Source organism: Pelodiscus sinensis, chromosome 4, assembly GCF_049634645.1.
Source record: "Pelodiscus sinensis isolate JC-2024 chromosome 4, ASM4963464v1, whole genome shotgun sequence".
In the NCBI taxonomy this organism is placed as follows: Eukaryota; Metazoa; Chordata; order Testudines; family Trionychidae; genus Pelodiscus; species Pelodiscus sinensis.
Window position 1 is genome coordinate 121185574 of NC_134714.1, and position 18324 is coordinate 121203897.

Here is an 18324-nt window from a genome sequence, read left to right on the forward strand (position 1 = left end):
AGCAGGAATCTACAATCTTATAAAATCCTCACTGGACTGAAGGCAGAAACAGAGAAATGAGTAGTTTATCGAAGAGTTGGTGCAATCTTTATTATTTTGTAACCGTGATTTTTTTGTTTACAAAGGTGCCGGTACTCCAGGGGAAAAGTTGTTGAGCTCTGACTGGAGGTGCTGGTACTGAGTACCAGGCAGTACATTCACAATCTAAGTTCTTAAGAAAATAGACAGGTATTAAATAGTTGCTCTCTGTGTGTCATTGGAAACTCAGTTGAATTCATCAATAAATATTCAGGTGCACACCTTCATGAATGTTTATTTACAACTTTCTGGGTTAAAGAGGCCTTTAAAATGCTAAGAGTTGCAATTACCCCTCTACCACACACACAATCAAGCAAACAAGAGATTTAGGATTAAACCAGGTTGAAACCTTTGATAAAGACACTTGTTAGACAGATACTCTGAAAGCAGAGACTTCAAAAGTACACATGTGATTAATTACCTGAAGGTAGCATAAATCCTAACCAGAACACACACATCCATAATGGGCTCTTTAAACAGCTAAAACTACACCACATCTGCAGAGAGGCAATTCAATCCCTTATCTTTCACAAAAATGCATGGTGCTATCTCACCCTCCACAATAGCATTTGAGTTTCAGTTAACAGCCCTGTAAAAATAAACTATTTAAAAAAAGGGGAGGGGGCTGCAGGACAAAAGAGCTTTCAATCAAGGAAATACAAATCACAGTCTCCGTGATGTGGTGTTTGGAAGCAACAAACATTGTGTGTTTGTTGCAGCTTCTCCGATTTATCCACACATGTGATTTTTAAAGTTGCATTTGTAATCCTCTGTCTGGATGGAACAGAGTGTCCTCACACTTCTGGCTGCAACACTGACCTATCTAGCTAAACTAGCAGCCACACACAGACCTGTTTCTTCTGAACTGGACAAACCAGTTCTCATCAGCATGTAGGTATTGCACTGTAAGTACTCAAGGCAAGAATCTCAGCTGGCACAGGTCGGCACCGAGCCATTCAAATACCTGCGACGCTAGGTCAGATAGCTTACAAAGTTTCCAGGTAACATGCACCATACTAGAACAGTTGTGTGTGGTATTGCACAATTCCACTCCCTAGCATGAATATGGGAGGGAGGGGTGTCTAGAAATCTACAGTAACATTTTCAAAGGCAAATGACTTATGAACCCAAATGAAACTCAAAGGTACTCAAGAACCCCATGACTACATAAAGAAATTCAGGTATAAATATTATAGCAACAATTAACACCTAAACAAATATAACCAAGAAGAATGAGGACTGAGCTAAGCCTTTCAGGCAACTGTAGACATCCCGACTATAGAATCTGGATGAATTACACATAGAAGCACCTTAGGCCAGTGGGTAGGAGAAACTGGCCTGGAACTCTGAAGACCTGGATTTTGGTCCCAGCTCTGCCACTAACCAGTTGGGTGACCATGGACAAATCACATCGCCTCTCTCGTGGCCTGTGTCTTCTCTTTGGGGAAGAAGCTCACTCTCTCTCTCTCTCTCTGCCGTCACTTGATAACAAGCAGGACATCTTCCTGTCACCCTCCTATTTGTGGATTCGCTGATGGCTGACCATCCCAATTCTGGAGCCGTGGGTCTTATTGCAGAAGGGGCAGGTGCTGGTGACTACTGGAGGGACGCAGGGCAGTTTTTGCCGCTCTTTTCTCCTGTGCTGCAGCAGGACCTCTAAAACTGCACCACCCCCTCACAGATTACCACTCTCCACTGGGGACAGTCCTGGGCAAAGTTCTCCCGAGTGCCAACACCCATGCCTCACTTTTTCATGTTTGCCTTCAGCATGTCCTTACATCACTTCTTCTGGTCCCCAATGCTCCTCCGTCCTTCCTTCAGCTCAGAAAACAGAATCTGTTTTGGGAGGTGCTGAGCAGGCATCCAGACCTTGTGACTAGTCCAGTGAAGCTGTTGGTAGATGATGATAGCTTCAAGGCTGGTCATGTTCGACTTTTCCACGACACTAGTGATCGTGCGCCTGTCTTCCCAAGGGATATTTAGGATTCTCCTGAAGCAGTGATGATGATATTCAAGTGCTTTCAGGTGACACTTATATGCTGTTGAGGTTTCACATGCGTACAGCCACTGGAACAACCACTGCATGGTACACAAGGAGCTTTGTCTCGGCACCTAAGTCCCAGTTTTCAAAGACCCTTCATCTCAGGTGGCCAAAAGCAGAGCTTGCGCAGTTCAGGCAATGCTGGATTTCTGTGACAATGCCAACTGTAGTGGAGAGATGACTTCCAAGGTATGGGAAATGTTCCACGTTTTCCAGCAGTTCTCCGTTGACTTTAATAAATGTTACATTAGATTTTTCAGTCGACGAGGGTTGATGGAGCACCTTGGTCTCTGATGATGTGTGAGGCCAAGATTCTCATACGCTTCAGCAAAGGTGCTTAAGATGGTCTGAAGAGCCATAGGGGAAAGAGCAGCAACCATATTGTCATCTGCGTACAGGAGCTCCATGATCTAAGTCATGGAGGTCTTGCTTTTGGCCTTCAGTCTCCGGAGGTTGAAAAGCTTCCCATTCTTTTTGTAGACAATCTTCACACCATCTAGAAGCTTGCCATCAATGAAATTGTCATGGCGATGAAGATACAGAACAGCACTGGGTCAACGACGCAGCCTGGTTTGACTCACGTTTTGACCTCAAAGGGGTTACTTTGGGATCCACTGTTACTCAGCACTGTGCCAATCATATTGTCATCCGGATGCTTATGATTTTTTGGGGGCAACTGATCTTTGAGAGGACGGTCCACAGGGCGCTACAACTGATTGAATTGAACACCTTGGTCAGGTTAATGAAACTCGTGTATAAAGCTTGATTTTGTTGGCAACATTTTTCTTGCAATTGCCAAGCGGTCTTTTCTTTGGGGGGGGGGGGGGGGGGAGAAGAGGCTCACTCTTACTATGGGTTTGCTCAGAGCTAGCACAATGGAGCCCCTCATCTTCACTGGGATTTCTAGGAATGACTAACCAAAAAGCGATGGCAGATACCATGATGCTGAACTAAACTATTTATTTCTGGAGATGGATGATGTATTTTATCCACCTCCCTCTTGAAATACAGAAATTAACAGCCACAATCAAAGGCAAAACAGTTCCCATTGTGTCCCTTGTCATCACCAGGGAGCTGTTGGTGGAAATGATTCCCTACAGTAATAATTAGTCAAACGAGAACACTGGAAGCATTCTTAGAAAACCTTCCTTCACATACTGATTCTGGGCAACTAGAAGCACAAGTTAGAGGCAGAAATGTCTTGTTCTCCCACCTATAAGCATTTGCTTTACCCAGATGGGCATAAATACACACACTTTTCTCCTCCCACTACTGTCCTGTAGCAGAATGGAGATATTCAAGTCAAGAAGTAGCCAGCAGAGCAGTCTCCACAGATGAAACAGACAACCCACCAGTATCCCACTTCAATAGGCAGAGACAATATTCCTCTTTTTAATAGCATGAAAATTGATTTTACTACCCGCCCCCTTAGACACTAAGCCAGAGTTGCCAAAGGCTTGATCAACTAAGTTAATGGGAATACAGGAAACTCCCGAGATGCGACACCCCCCCCCCCCCCCCCGCACTTACAAAAATGGTTGTAAGTGCAGAAGGGGCTGAAAACTCCCAACTTACGTCCTCTGCCCATTTACGATGGCACACAATTGCCTATTGTAAATGAGGGTTCGAATTACAAGGCTCCCGACTTGCAACGCTTCCCCAGGAACCGATCGCATCTCAAGTCGGGGGCCGCCTGTACTTCATTGAGCAGGCCCATTGAATATCTAAATACTTCAGCACCTGTCCCTGGAGGACCACTTGAAGTCCTTTGTACAGCAAGTGTAAGAACAACCACCTGTCTTAGGAAGAAGGCAAGCCTGGTAAAATGGAGCCTACACTGCAAGGCCAGGACGTGGAAAGACACTTTTCCAGTCCAGTGTCTAGGCTGGGATTAGGAGAGCTGGGGAAGAGATTTTCCATGGATACAGTCCTTGGTGACACATTAACTTCCACAACACAAAACAGAGAATATTTCTAGCTAGCTGTTGCTTTAACAGCTAGCTAAATTAAGCAAACCTGCATTGAAAAGAACCATTCAAAGGAGCTGTTGTATGGTGCCCGACAGATCTAGTAGAAATCTACTACAGGCATTGCCTAACCACCATCATCGGCACAGGTCACCTTGCTCTAACCATGTTCTCCCATATCTTTTTAGATAACCTAGCTGTGTGATACTGAATGAAGACAATGGATCTTTAATAAGATTGTCTGTAATGAGGTGTGTCCCCCATTTTCTCTGATCTAACAATGATTAAATCAGAACTAACATTATAAAATAGACACACAAACATCCCCAGCATATGGCGCACACAACTCTGAAGAAAGCAAGACTCAACAGCAAACGTGTTCACTACGTGCCTTTGTATTACCTAACCAAATCTATTCAATTGCTATTTCAAGGAAACTCAGCTGATTCCCTCCTCTCACCCCACTGACCGCAGGCTGTGCCTGAGTCAGTGTCTCCAGCGTGTCACCAGGCTGGAATATTTACAGTTACACCATTACTATACGACAGATATAGCATCACGCAGAAGCCAAATTCAGAGCCAAATTCAGGTGATGGACTGGCGGACATCAACCTAACTAAGCTACCATTCAGGCATGAGAGAGGCTAGTACCTCATCATGAGCAGGTGTCTTTCCCAATCAGTTGTAAAGCAAAGGCCACACACTACCAAGGGTCAAACACACCCCTCACACCACTACTTTCTTGGGCGTTTGATCCATGGTGTCAATTACTTTAACACAAAACTCCACTCCAGATTTCTCCCTGAGCTTAGTTGCTCTGTCCTAAGCTTCTAGCACGGGTCTTCTCAGCGCACACTTAAAAATCTTAAAGAAAAGCAACAGGCTATTTTGGGTGCCAAGTCTGAGGTTCCTGAAAGGGACCTAATTTTCACAGGGAGGGAGCTCAGCACTTTCTGAAATCCAGGCCCTTTTAATGGGGAACCTAAAATTTGAGGCATTTCAAACTCACTAGTCCTTTAAAAATCTTGAGTTGATTTTTCCTCTCTTTCATAAAGCCACCCCCACCTCCCTCCTATCAAGATAGGGGAGCAAGCCACTTACATCAGTGAATCAGAAGGAACCAACAAAATCAATACCTGCTATTTAAGAGGGTAGGGTGTTTCAAGCAAACACTGCCAGCCCGATACTTTGGAACCAGAGCCAACAGGTCAGGTCCCTCCAGGGCTGATCTGCACGCACAAGTTTCAGAGAAACCAGTAAAGTTCTTTGTGCAGACACTATTAAAAAGGGTTTTAGTGCATCTGTAAGGTGATCCTGTCTACACACAACTGTGGTGCTTTTATTAAACTTTGTATGGACACACTTGTATTGGCTTAGTTTGCCCTCACGATTTATAGAAGCAAATTCAAACAACGTAGCCAAGTTTAAACAGATTTTGGAAGGTTCACAAAGTTACACATATTTTCAAATAAAATTTGTTGTTAGCTTGGGAGGAAGAGATTTTAGTAAAACCTACACTTAAAAAAAAAAAAGGCAGCTGAAAGGTCAACAAGACAACATGCTTGGAGATAAGAGAGGGGTTATTTTAGAGACATCCCAGAGGAGTCCAGGATATCTGTGACAGAGAGATCAGCACAGCAAAGCACAGTGAAGGATTCCTGGAATTCCAGCAGGCACAAGGCCTTCAAATACATGAAACCAGAGGCCTCCCACCTTGTGTTACAAAATTGCCCTGCACACCCCTGCCCTATAGGGAGTCATGCCTTTTCAGTACATGGATAAGATATTCTGCTACAGGACAAGAAGCAATGGGCTTAAATTGCAGCAAGGGAGGTTCAGGTTGGATATTTCAGTGTTTAACCTAATGAACTGCTAGGGAGGTTGTGGAATCTCCATCACTGGAGATTCGTAAGAGCAGGTTAGACATGTCAGGGATGATCAAGATGGTGCTTGGTCAGGGTCTGGACTTCAATGACCTCCCGAGATCCCTTCCAATTCTAGTATTCTATGATTCTGACATTATGCTGGCTACATCAGTGCTTAGATGAGCATAACTATGTCACTCCAGAGTGTGGATTTTTCACGCACACTCCAGCAATGTAGTTTTACTGAATTAATTCTGTAGTGTAGAACTACCCCATCTCTAAAACTATTGACACACACACACACACACACACACAAAAAAAAAACACCACACACAACCCCTCCCCCCCCCCCCCCCCCCACACACAGCAACCCCACAGACAATTTAAGCCAAATCCTCCTGCTCTCCAAAGTGACCAGAGCAAAGAAACTGGGAGTTACCAGCAGGTGATCACTGAATTTGTTTATGCTGTGAAATACACTGACTGAGTTCCGATGAAGTGCTCAAGGTTAAAGTGGCTTCATCTATAGTACCTAAGGACAATGCCTTTCTGCACCAACCTATCAACATTTTTGTAACTACAAGCAACAGGCACAAAGTGGGGGAAATTAAAAGGCCAGTTTATTCAAATTGCCACACATTAAAGATGAAAAAACAATGAGAGGCATAATCAGAGTTTACAGCAGGAAATAATCGGAATGATGCAAACACAGATACTGGCCAATTCCTATGATACTTTGCCCCTGCTCAAGATTCTCCCTGGTCCCAAGAGCTCCTAGATCAGTGGTTGCCAAACTTTTCGGCATCACGCCCCCCCCTTTTTGATTTGAGAAACCCTCATGCCCCCCCCCAAAATAGCAGCAAAACTTGTTGAGGAAGAGGAAGGGGGGGGGGGGGGAAGGAACTGAGTGGGGACAAAACACAAAAAATAGCAGCACAACTTGGGGGGGAGGGAGGGAAAATCGACCGGGGGGAGGGTGGGCGCTGGGTTGCCTCATGCCCCCCTGGAATTTCTTCACTCCCCTCCCCCCAGTTTGGGAACCCCTGTCCTAGATGATGTATACTGGAGAGAGCTGGGGTAACCTCAATGCTTACACCTTTCTCTAAACAGACAGGAACAGGGTCATATAGGCAACACTGGACTTTCTCTAGGGCTACTCCAGCTTTGCCAGCTTCAGTCCATCTGCCCACCTTCCCCCAGTCAGCAAGTGCACCCTGTGCTCAACACTGGGTGCTCCCCACAGCAGCCCAGGTTGGCATCCAGCTCAAATAGTAACCCAGAGGGAATTTTTGATCCGTTACCTTAGCAATGGAGATGCTATGCAGAGATCATTCCAGGTTCTAAAGCACCCAGCTGGCTCCCGCCTACATCCCTACAGACTTTGGGGCTCCAGCTATCGCATCCAAGACCAACAAAATCACAGTGCTTCCCCTGGAATGCGTGCGCAGGGTTTAAGGGTTGTATCATTTATAATATGTCATCACTCTTAGACAAACCTAAAATGATTTTTGATTCATCCCACACGCCTTCTGTGTTCTGCTTCAAGTGCAGCTCAGGGAGGGGCGGGGGACCTAAGCTGGCTCATAACATTAAACAGCACAAGGACAAGCACAGAGTAGCTTATGCCACTGCTGTGCAGATTGTAAATGGGCTTAGGGCCTTGCTGATGCCAGGAGGGTCATGGCTAGGACAGTATGCACAGCTCACCAAGTCATTTTAATCTGGGCTATCATGAAAAGATTTCCATTTATATGGGAGCTGCATTATTAAGCCGGAAGCTGACCAACAAATCATGGGCTCTCAGGGTTTGGTTTCTTCTTTTCTTTTTTTCCCACCAGTGAAGGCAGCCTCACTAAGAGGCTCTCTCATGTCAAAGGAAGAAAATAATGGCATTTCAGCATTTATCATCTGCTCACTTGTTAGAAAATTAAAGATGAATACCAACCATTTCTCTCTCCCTAAGAGCACAAGGCTAATCCTAGCAGGTACCACCCATTTCACATTTGCAGGGAAATGCAACACAGCAGGGACTCAGACTCTGACTTTCCTAAATTAAATTACAAGACAAGCTTTTTTGGGGGGATAACAATGTTTTACTGCATATTTGTACAGCACCTAATCAATGCATCCTCATTGTTGCCTCTGGGCACTATCACAGAATACTACATCTGCTGTGATATACCAGTAAAAATTTGTTATCAGTTTGTTTATACACTTAAGACTGTGGTTCTCAACTAGTGGTCCCTGGTGACTTTTTCAGTGGTCCACAGGAACATTGTCCAAAGTCGCACAGTGTGAGCAGGCGCCACCGTTAGGCTGTTTTATGCTATGTTCACAAGCACACGGCACGTTATCCATAGCGTCACCTAGAACGCAACCACGTTGTGTTGCCAGTAAATTCCGTCTGAGGCTCTGAGCGTCAGTGTAGCTGCCGCCATCGTGCTGAGCGGTTGCTGTGTCGTTCGTCCTGTGCTACATGTGCGATGCAGTTTGTTTATAATGGCAACGACAGGAAGAAGTGTCAAGCGCAAATATTCGGAAGACTACATCAAATTCGGCTTCTCTTGTCAAGAAAAAGAAGGTGTGGATTTGCCACAATGTGTTATTTGTTTCAAAGCCTTTAGGAATGACTCAATGAAGCTGGCTAAGCTGAAACTCCATCTTGAAAAGCGTCACTCCAACTTGTTGCAAAAAGATGAAGATTATTTTGAGCGGTGGTTATCAGGCCTGAAATGGCAGCGCCTCGACTCAACAAGTGCATTCTACAATAAGACAAGCAATGCAGTGCGCACTTCCTACATTGTTGCATACAAAGTTGTACAGGCCAAGGAGCCTCATACCATTGTAGAGCAACTTGTGTTCCCCTGTACAAAAGAGATGGTGTGGCTTGTTCTTGGCAAGGAAGCAGCAAGGAAGCTGAATGATATATCTGTTTTTAACAACACAATATCGAGATGGATAAATGAGATATCACAGAACATCAGTGAACAAGTTGGATGAAATAAAAAAGTCTCCATAGTTTGCCATACAATTGGATGAATCGACGGACGTCGCATCATGCTCTCAGCTATTGGTGTTCGCACAATTCATGGTTGAGGGAGACTTCAAAGACGAGTTTCTTTTTTGTAAGATTCTTGATATCACCACAAAGGCTCAGGATGTGATGGAAATTGTTAACAATTTCTTTGAAGTACATGGTCTAGATTGGGTAAATCTTGTGGGTGTCACCACTGATGGTGCACCTGCCATGCTGGGCTCAAGATCGGGCTTCCAAACGCTGGTGAAACAGCATGCTCCAATGGTAACACTGCTTCATTCATAGGGAAGCTTTGGCATCAAAAACGCCATTTTCAAAGGGTTGGTGAAAGTGGTGAATCACATCAAATCATCAGTTCTGAACACCAGGCTGTTCAAAAGATTTTGCCTGGACATGGGTTCTGACTGATGTGTTGCTGTTCTACACTTTTGTACGGTGGTTGTCAGCAGGGAACGTACTCAACAGCGTTTTTCAATTGAAAGAGGAGTTGGATTTATTTCTCCAGGCTCAAGGGAAAGAGGAATTCCTAAATGTGCTGACGCAGTCAAATTTAGAACTTGCGTATCTTGATGATATTTTTGGAATCTTGAACAAACTGAATCTTCAGCTGCAAGGGAAAGGTGCAAATCTGCTCTCTCGCCAAAGCACCATCAAGGTGCTTTTCTTGACAAATTGGAACTCTGGATTGTAAGAGTCGAAGGCAATAATTTGGTTCAATTTCCATATGTGGATGCCATGCTTGGGGAAAAGGAAGCCATTCGGATGCAAATTCTCGATCATTTACAGAAGCTACGAGACTAATTCCAACGATACTTTCCGGAGGTGGACAGGACAAGGGATGGATTATCTTTCATCAGGAATCCATTTACAACAGATGTTAGTAGTGTTCCAGAAGATCTGCAGGAGGAATTTTTGGATCTGAAAAATGATTTTACGGCTCAAGACTTGTACCAGCAGTCTACGATAGAGAAATTTTGGGCCAGCGTGACTGGGAGTTACCCAAATCTGTCAGCACATGCAGTCAGATTTCTTTTGCCATTTGCATCAACTTATGTGTGAGATTAGACTTTTGTGTTTGTTGCACGTTAAGTACAAACAGAGGAATCGGCTTGCAGTGGAAAGCAATATTCGTTGTGCATTATCAAGTACCACTCCAAACATTGAAAAGCTTGTTAGCGAGAAGAGAATCCAAAAATCTGTTAGTAAGAAATAAATTTCAAACCAAAATGTTCATGGTCTGCTCTTTTTTATCATGTCTCAAAAAGGAGGTGATCCACGAAAATTTTTTGATTGTCCTGGTGGTCCGTGGACTGAAACGAGTTGAGAACCACTGATTTAAGATGAAAGATGGAAGGAAACAAAGATATTAATTTCATAAAGCAAAAATATTCTTTTATAAGGGCCTGGCACATTAGTGACTAGTGTTAGAATCCAGGCCTCCAAACACTCAAGTGCTTCACTTTACTACATTGAGTAGTTCTGTACAGTCAAGAACAGAGGAAACGGTTTCCAAGATCAGGGTTTTTATGTTATAATAGTAATTAACCTCATTGTTCTATCTGCTGTACAAACCTATAGTAAGACTGTCCCTGCCCCCCAAAGAATTTAAAATCGAAATAAATCATCCAGAAAAAGAGAATGGAGGAAAAGGAGTATTATTATTCTCTGATTTTACATATGGCAGATTCAAGGCACACAAAGATTAAGCGTCTTCCTCATCATCACACGAGGCATCTGAGGCAGATCCAGCAATTAACCCAGATCTCCTGAGTCCCAATCTAGTGCCACAACCAAAAGGCTATTCTTCCTCCACAGAAGCTTTTGGAGTCTCCTAGCAGCAGGCCAACCACTTTAATACTCGTTTTTGGACACTTGACGTGTCAGGTTTTCATCGTAAGCACAAGTTATACCTATTACATTGCAATGGGAAAGCTTTAAAAAAAAAACACCCACACTTATAATCAGAATCACACCAAACTTTTTCAAAACTGAGACAGAGCCGCTGAAACTCTGGGTACTATTTAGAATAAGATCAGGCAGTGCGATCATGGGTGGGAACAAAAGAGAGCACCTATAGTGTCATGGATGATAAACAAAGCTATTACTCAGATGAAAGCTCTTATTAAAATGTAACTCAAGAGCACTTTACAAATGTTAATTAGACCCTAACTAGCACCCCAGGAAACAGTTCTGAATATACCCATTTGACAGATTGAAAGACTGAGGCAAAGACAGTAGGCCTGTGGAAATTCTCATTCACATATGCTGTTCATATAGGTAACAGTCTAAGCTCTTATCAGGGATATTTTGTGACATGTTTTATTGGTTTCTACACTAAAGTAATAACATTCACAGTTTTAGTTTCTATCCCACTCCTTGGGCAGCCTAACATTACTCGCTTTCATTTATTTTGTATTTTACTGCACACTAAACAGAGGCTTTCATTCAGCTGACCACAATGACACCCTGGTTCTTCTCCTCAGGGGCTACAATTAATTTGGACAATAAGGTGCACAAGTAATTCAGATTAGTCCTTCCAATGTGCATTAGTTTGTATTTGTAAAAGGATCTGCCCGTGGTCAGAGAGTGAGTCAGGGCAGAGCTGGGAACAGAACCCAACAGAGTGCTTAGAACATTATGAGGAAGGACATACTCCCTAGCAGCAGCAAGGAAGACAGGCTTGTAGAACAGGTACAATGGTATGCTGTAGTGTGGCTTAATGGAAATAGTCATTAAAGGTAAAAGGATACAGCTTCAGGGGGCCATTTCACCTCTCCCACAGATTGTGATGTGTCTGTGTTGGGCTGCACTGATCTCACCTTTGCCCCAATACCTCTATGCTTATTGCTCTGGCTAGCATTGGAGCAAACTAGGAGCGAGAGAAACAACAACAGACCCAGCTAAAGCCGAGAGGAAGAGTTTAAATCAGGGGTGGGGAACCTTTTTTAGGCTGGGGGCTGCACACAACTGAGAAGCCAAGTGACAAGCCCCTGACTGAGAAGGAAAGAGTTACTCCTCACATTCCCCTTACACACCAGAGGGTAAGGGGGCCCAGGCAAGTAAATTTTGTGAGCTCCTGCCTTGTGGGTGGGTGGGTGGTAGGGGAATGGAGTTCCAGTGCTGGCTCCCTGATGCGGGGGGGGGGGGGGGGGATCAGTTCCAGGCAACCCAGAGGCCGTGTCTGGCCCCCAGGCCTGAGGTTCCCCACCCCTGGTTAAAACTCTCCATGCAGAAGTTGTCATAAAATGTTATTTCCTTTAACAGCTTGATGAGAGACACCTGAAAATCCTGTTGCCCAATGCAGAGTAAATACAATGATCTGCACAACAGGAGATAAACCTGCAGCAACCGGTGCCACCTGTACTCTTTTGGGATGGCACTAAAGTCTCCTAAATGGTCAGAGATAGTGAGGGTGATAATAGCACACTGAGGGCTGCCTTGGGGCACAGAGCCGGCACATACCATAGATCTGTAGTGCCAATGGGTCAGCCTTTTTTCCCACCCCTCAGCCCTGAGTGACTCCTGAGAGAAAGAGGGGAAGCAAGGCACCCAGAGGGCTAGGCAGCAAGGAAAAGGTTCAATGCCTGAGAGCCAAACACAAGGACTAAGTACCATACATGTTCGGGAGCTGTAGCTGATCATGCCACATGCAAATCGCTTCTGACAAACAAGCTCCTGCATTCAGTGTGGGTGGGTGGCTGCTGATGTCTTAATTCCCACCCTGGGCTTTATTTTCAACGCTGATTGTATGTAAAGCCTTTTGGGGGGCTAGGCTGGGAACTTTTTAGTACTTCGAGAAGAAAATTAATTCCCACCCCCACCCCAAATCGTGTCCCTCGCTCCCCTTCCTTAAGAAGAAGAAGCCAGAGACTCCAGCTAATCTCATTTCACAGCAGGCTGAACTTCCAGCTACAAACAGCCAGTCAATGCCCAGAAGATGAAGAGACTTAGCCCTCAACCAGCGGCCCGCGGGGAGCCGGCAGAGCCGCGCACAAGGCGGCCGCTCAGGTTAAAAGCCCACAGCGGATTTTTTTAAGCGCCAAGGGATTGGCCCCCCGGGGAGAAGGCGCCATGGGAGCAGGTTGCGCAGGGCTAGGGAAGAAGGTGCAATTACTGCCCCTCTGCTAGGGGAGCCGGGGCAGAGGAGGAGCGCTGGGGTGGGGGGTAGGCAGGGAAAGCGAGGAGGCGGATCGCCGAGCAGCAGCTGCACTTACCTGGCTGAATTTCCTCTCCCATAAGCCGGGTCAGAAGCAGCAGCACGAATCCTCTTTGCAGAGCGCCCAGCCCGGCTCGCCGGAGCAACCCCCCTCACACACACACAGAGCTCGCGCTGCTGCTCCGCGCACAAGGTCACGAGCTGGGCTGGGCTGGGCTGCACTTTGCAAACTCGCACGAGCGCTTGGCAGGGGGGGCTCGCGCCCGACCCTCCGGCGGCCCCTCCAAGCCGTGGGGCAGCGGCACGTCCGGCTCCCGCCGCGTACCGCCCCGCTCCGCTGCAAGCCTTGCTCCCCGCCGGAGCTCAGGCAGCTTCTCCGCGCTGCAACCTCCCTGCACCGCACGGCCCGGTCCGCTGAGCTCAGCCCCATTGGCCGGCCCCGCCCCGCTGCCCGGGCCCGCCCCCTGCCATGCCAGGGCTCGCAGGTGTGGGCAGAGCGAGCTGGGAGAGGCAAGAGGCTTATGCCGGCACTGGTCCCTCAGCGCAGCACCCCGGGGCAGGCAAAGTCCCACCCCACAGCCTAAGCAAAGTTTGGCAAGAAGCCCCATCTCTGAAAGCCTCCTCCCCCTCCAAAAAAAACATCACAGATCCACGCATGGGGGTGTTGACCCTCCAGATCCTCCTACTCCTTAGCCTGTGGCTTGGCCCATCTCCAGGGCAGACACACTCCTTACCAAAGCCTCCGCGGGATTTTAAGGTCCCCTTCTGCATTTTTCAAATGTCTTACTTGACTAAACTCAAATGTGAGGGTCTGATCTGAAGTCCACTGAAGTCAGCGTGTGGCCTTCCACTGAAAAAGTCTCTTTCCCACCATAATCATTGTCATCACTGGCAAAATGTGCAGGTGATACAAAATCATTCAAGATAGCTAAGTCCAAAGCAGACTGCAAAGAGTAACAAAGGGATCTCACAAAACTCAGTAGATGCTGGAAAACTTAGTGTTAACCACACATACAAAAGGATGGCCTCTAAACCAGCCTGTTACTACTCAAGAAAGAGATATTGGAAGAACTGTGGACAGCTCTCTGGAAACATTTGCTCAATGTGCAGTGGCAGTGACCGATCTAACAATGTTAGGGACCATTAGAAAAGGGGTTCAAGATGTGACCCTCCCACTATAGTAATCTGTGGAATGGTCACATGTCATCATGAACAGTTCTGTTTGCCCCATTTTAAAAGTATACACATGAGAATTGGAAAAGGTCCAGAGTAGGGCAGCAGAAATGATTAGGGGTGGGGCTGGAACATTTCTCATAGGGCAATTCCCAATCTTTTTAAAAGAGGCAACTAAGGGGGGAGGAGCATGATAAAAGTCTATAAAATTATGAATGGTGTGGAGAAAAGTTGTTATTTACTCCTTCACATAACACAAGAACCAGGGGTCACCCAATAAAATTCATGAGCAGCAGGTTTAAAACAAAGATAAGGAAGTACTTCTTCACACAGTGCATTGCAACCTGTGAAACTTGTTGCCAGGGGATGTCAAGAACAGAGATGAAAGTCAGCCCGTACCCTGCATGGGTAAGAAAGTGGCCAGCTAGGGACAGCTCCCTTACCCACGTCGGTCACAACCACGCCCAGAGCCGAAGCTACAACCAGGAACAAAGCCCCAGGCATGGGGCCAGCAGCCAAGACCCTGGTGCACAGGGCAGCAGCAGGGATGAGTGGGACTGGCAGGCAGGACCCCAGGCACTGGGCCAAAGCCCAGGGGGTGCTGCAGCTCTCTTAGTCCCCACACTTATGGGTGCTGCCCCCACAGCTCTCATTTGGCAGGGAACAGAAGCAGTGTGGAGAAGCAGGGACACCGACAACCCCCAATCCCCAACCCAGAGCTCCCCCACACCCACCCCAAACCCCAGTGCGAAGCAACAATACCTGTAAGAAATGTACATTACTTTCACTCGTGGTCATAAAGGCCAAATGTCTAGCTGGGTTCAAAAACAGAACTAGATAAGTTCACGGAGGACAGGTTCCATCAATGGCTATTAGCCAAGATGGTCAGGGATAAAAGCCCATGCTCCCAGTGTCTCTAGCCTCTGACTGCCAGAGGCTGGGAATGGATGACTGGATAATTTGCCCTGTTCTGTTAATTCCTTCTAAAGCACCTGGCATTGGCCACCTGCAGACAGGAAACTGGGCTAGACAGAGGGACCACTGATCTGACTCACTGTGGCGGTTCATATCAGAAATGCTAACCTGTCCCCTCCTCTCTGCCCATTCCCTTCTTTCCACATCTCTAGCTCCTTGCTCTGTGTTTTGTTTCTATTCCTTTGTTATCTTAATAATTTTTCTGCAATTAGTTGCATTTCATAAACAAACTGTACATTGTATAATACAAATAAGAGATTTATGTCAAACTGACATAGGTGCTGGAACCAGGGGTGCTGAAGGTGGTTTCCATTATACTCAGGGTTTACAGCTTGGTTCAGAGGTTCTCAGCGCCATCACAAGAAAAATTGTTCCAGCCCCCCTGCAAACTGGCGATGTAATCTGAAGTAAATACATTGAAATTCAATAAGAACAAATGCAAAGTACTCCACTTAGGAAGAAGCAATTCATTGTACACATAAAAAATGGGAAATGACTACCTAGGAAGAAGTACTGCAGAAAGTGATCTAGGGGTCATAGTGGACCACAAGCTAAATATGAGTCAACACTTCAGTGTAATACTGTTGAGAAAAAAAGCAAACATCATTCTGGGATGCATTAGCAGGAGTGTTGTAAACAGGACAAAAGTAATAATCCTTCAGCTCTACTCAGTGTTGATTAGGTGTCAACTGAAGTGTTGTGTCCAGTTCTGGATGCCACATTTCAAGAAAGATGTAGGCGAACTGGAGAAAGTCCAAAGGAGAACAGTAAAAAAATGACCAAAGGTCTAGAAAACATGATATATGAAGGAAGATTGAAAAACTTGAGTTTGTTTTGTCTGGAGAAGAGAGGACAGAGGGGGATATGATAATAGTTTTCAGGTACATAAAAGGTTGCTACAAGGAGGGAGAAACATTGTCCTCCTTAACCTCTTTGAAGCAATCCACTTAAATTGCATCAATGGCAGACTAGGTTGGACATTACGAAAAACTTCCCATCCTGGAATAAATTATCCAGAAAGGTTCTGGAATCTCCATCACTGTAGATTTTTAAGAGTGGGCTAGATTAAACACCTGTCAAGGATGTTCTCTAGGGCCGTGTCCAGACTCAGGGGTTTTTTCGGGAAAAGTAGCCTTTTCCCGAAAAAACTTCCCCTGCGTCCAGACTCAAGCCGCGTTCTTTCAAAATTATTTCGAAAGAACGCGGCTTTTCTTTCGATGGCGGTAAACCTCGTTTCACGAGGAAGAACGCCTTCTTTCGAAAGTTCCTCTTTCGAAAGAAGGCGTTCTTCAATGTAAATAGGCCGTCTTCGAAAGAGAGCATCCAGACTCGCTGGGTGCTCTCTTTCGAAAAAGCGGATTTCTCTTTCGAAAGATCCGCCTGCAGTCTAGACATAGCCTAGGAGAAGTACTTAGCCCTGCCACAAATCCAAAGGACTAGACTAAATGACCTCTCAAGGCGCCCTCCAGTCTGACACTTTTATGATTTTAAACCATTCGTATTATATATGTATTTAAACATTTCAAGTTTAGCTAAGGTTAGATAGTATATGGTTAATATATTACAAAATGGTTTATTATGTTTGTTTTTCTGTGTATTTTAAAGTGTAATGAAAAGTTAATATAAAAATGCTGAACTGTCATGGAAAAGTTATGTGTCCTATGTATCTTAAATCACCTCCTGTTGTTATCTGTTCATTGTGAGATTTGTTCTACCTCATCTCCTACCTGGGAGGGGCGGGGGGAAGGGCTGAGAATAGCTCTTTAGAACCATAAAGAAATCTCCCAAACCAGCCTACACTGACACTCCCCCTCCTTCTGGGTTTGCTTCAAAACTGGAAATTCAGGCTATATTTGTGAACCACAGCAAACCTGGGCCACTTTATGGTTTCCAAGTACGAACTGACCATTCCAGTTTCCTGTCGCAAGCACAGCAGTTTACCCCTACACTACTAACTACATCACGAAGACCTCTGTGTAAGCCTAAAAGCTTGTCTCTTTCACCAGCAGAAGTTGGTCCAATCAACCATCGGACTTCCAGTACTGTGTTTCTCTAATATCCTGGGACTGATACAGCTACAACAATGTTGCTTAAAACGTCCAGGGCCATCAAGCTCGTACCTTCTATGAGCACACTTTACATTTCTACTTAAAAAACAAATCCCTTTCTAGTAGAAGTTAGTTGGTACTCCAGGCCCTCTGTTAAAGCAATACATAAAGAGCAATGCGACTGCAATGCTGTTGTCCATTAAAATGAGTGCTATATAGACTAGTTTTGGAACTAAAATCCAGCACTCATTTGCAACTAAGTATTCAAGTTGAATACAGATTTTAATTATGAGGCCACCTTCTTCTCCATTGTTAAATCTAGGCAATGTTAGAATCAAGGCCCAGTCCTGCATTCTAACTATAAATTTACCCTGTTAGCATTTCAAAGTCAAGGAATACTCTCTGATGTTTTACTCCAGGGGAACCTTCCTCCTCTTTTTATGCCACAGAAGGACTGGCCATTCGCTTTCATTGACTAATAATAGTAACTTTTTAAAAGCCTAAAGAAATCCCATGGTTCAGAGATACTTTGAGGCCATAAAAGGTTAATGCTTCTTTAAACAAAGCAGCTTTAGGACAATGGCAGAGATAATACTCCCAGGGGGAACTCAAGCTTAGGGCCTCATTGGCAACCAGGTGACACTGTAATTGGAGCTGATATGGCCACACAAGGGAGAAGTGCTCTGCTGTAATCTAAGCTGCACCTGTAAGAAAACAACCTGTTACGCCATTTGAGCTACAGCCAACTAATCAGCTGGTGCTTTCGTCAAGTGCACCTGGAGTCTTTATGAGTCCAGTGCTGCTTTCGTTTAAGTCAGCTGGAAAATTCCCAATACGAGCACAGGAATTGTTGTACAGGATCTGAGTAGCTCTGTCTAGACAAGGATCCTTCCTCTGCCAGTGGTAGTACCAGCTATTTCAGAGGAGATGAAATTGCAAGAAACCCTCCAGTAAGTGGTTATGACATAATCTGTCCTCAGATAA

The 18324-nt window shown here is 45.3% G+C and overlaps 1 protein-coding gene across 17 annotated transcripts in view; it reads right to left on the minus strand.

Annotated features, from left to right (window-relative positions):
• Positions 1-18324, minus strand: part of RASSF7 (Ras association domain family member 7) — a 124311-nt gene that overhangs the window by 54608 nt on the left and 51379 nt on the right. The window contains exon 1 of one of the 17 annotated variants that reach the window (XM_075928292.1): positions 13203-13335. The exons of the other annotated variants lie outside the window; for them this stretch is intronic. The gene's annotated coding sequence lies outside the window, so the exon portion shown is untranslated. Of the gene's footprint in view, positions 1-13202; positions 13336-18324 lie in introns of those variants that run through there. 17 annotated transcript variants of the gene reach the window in all.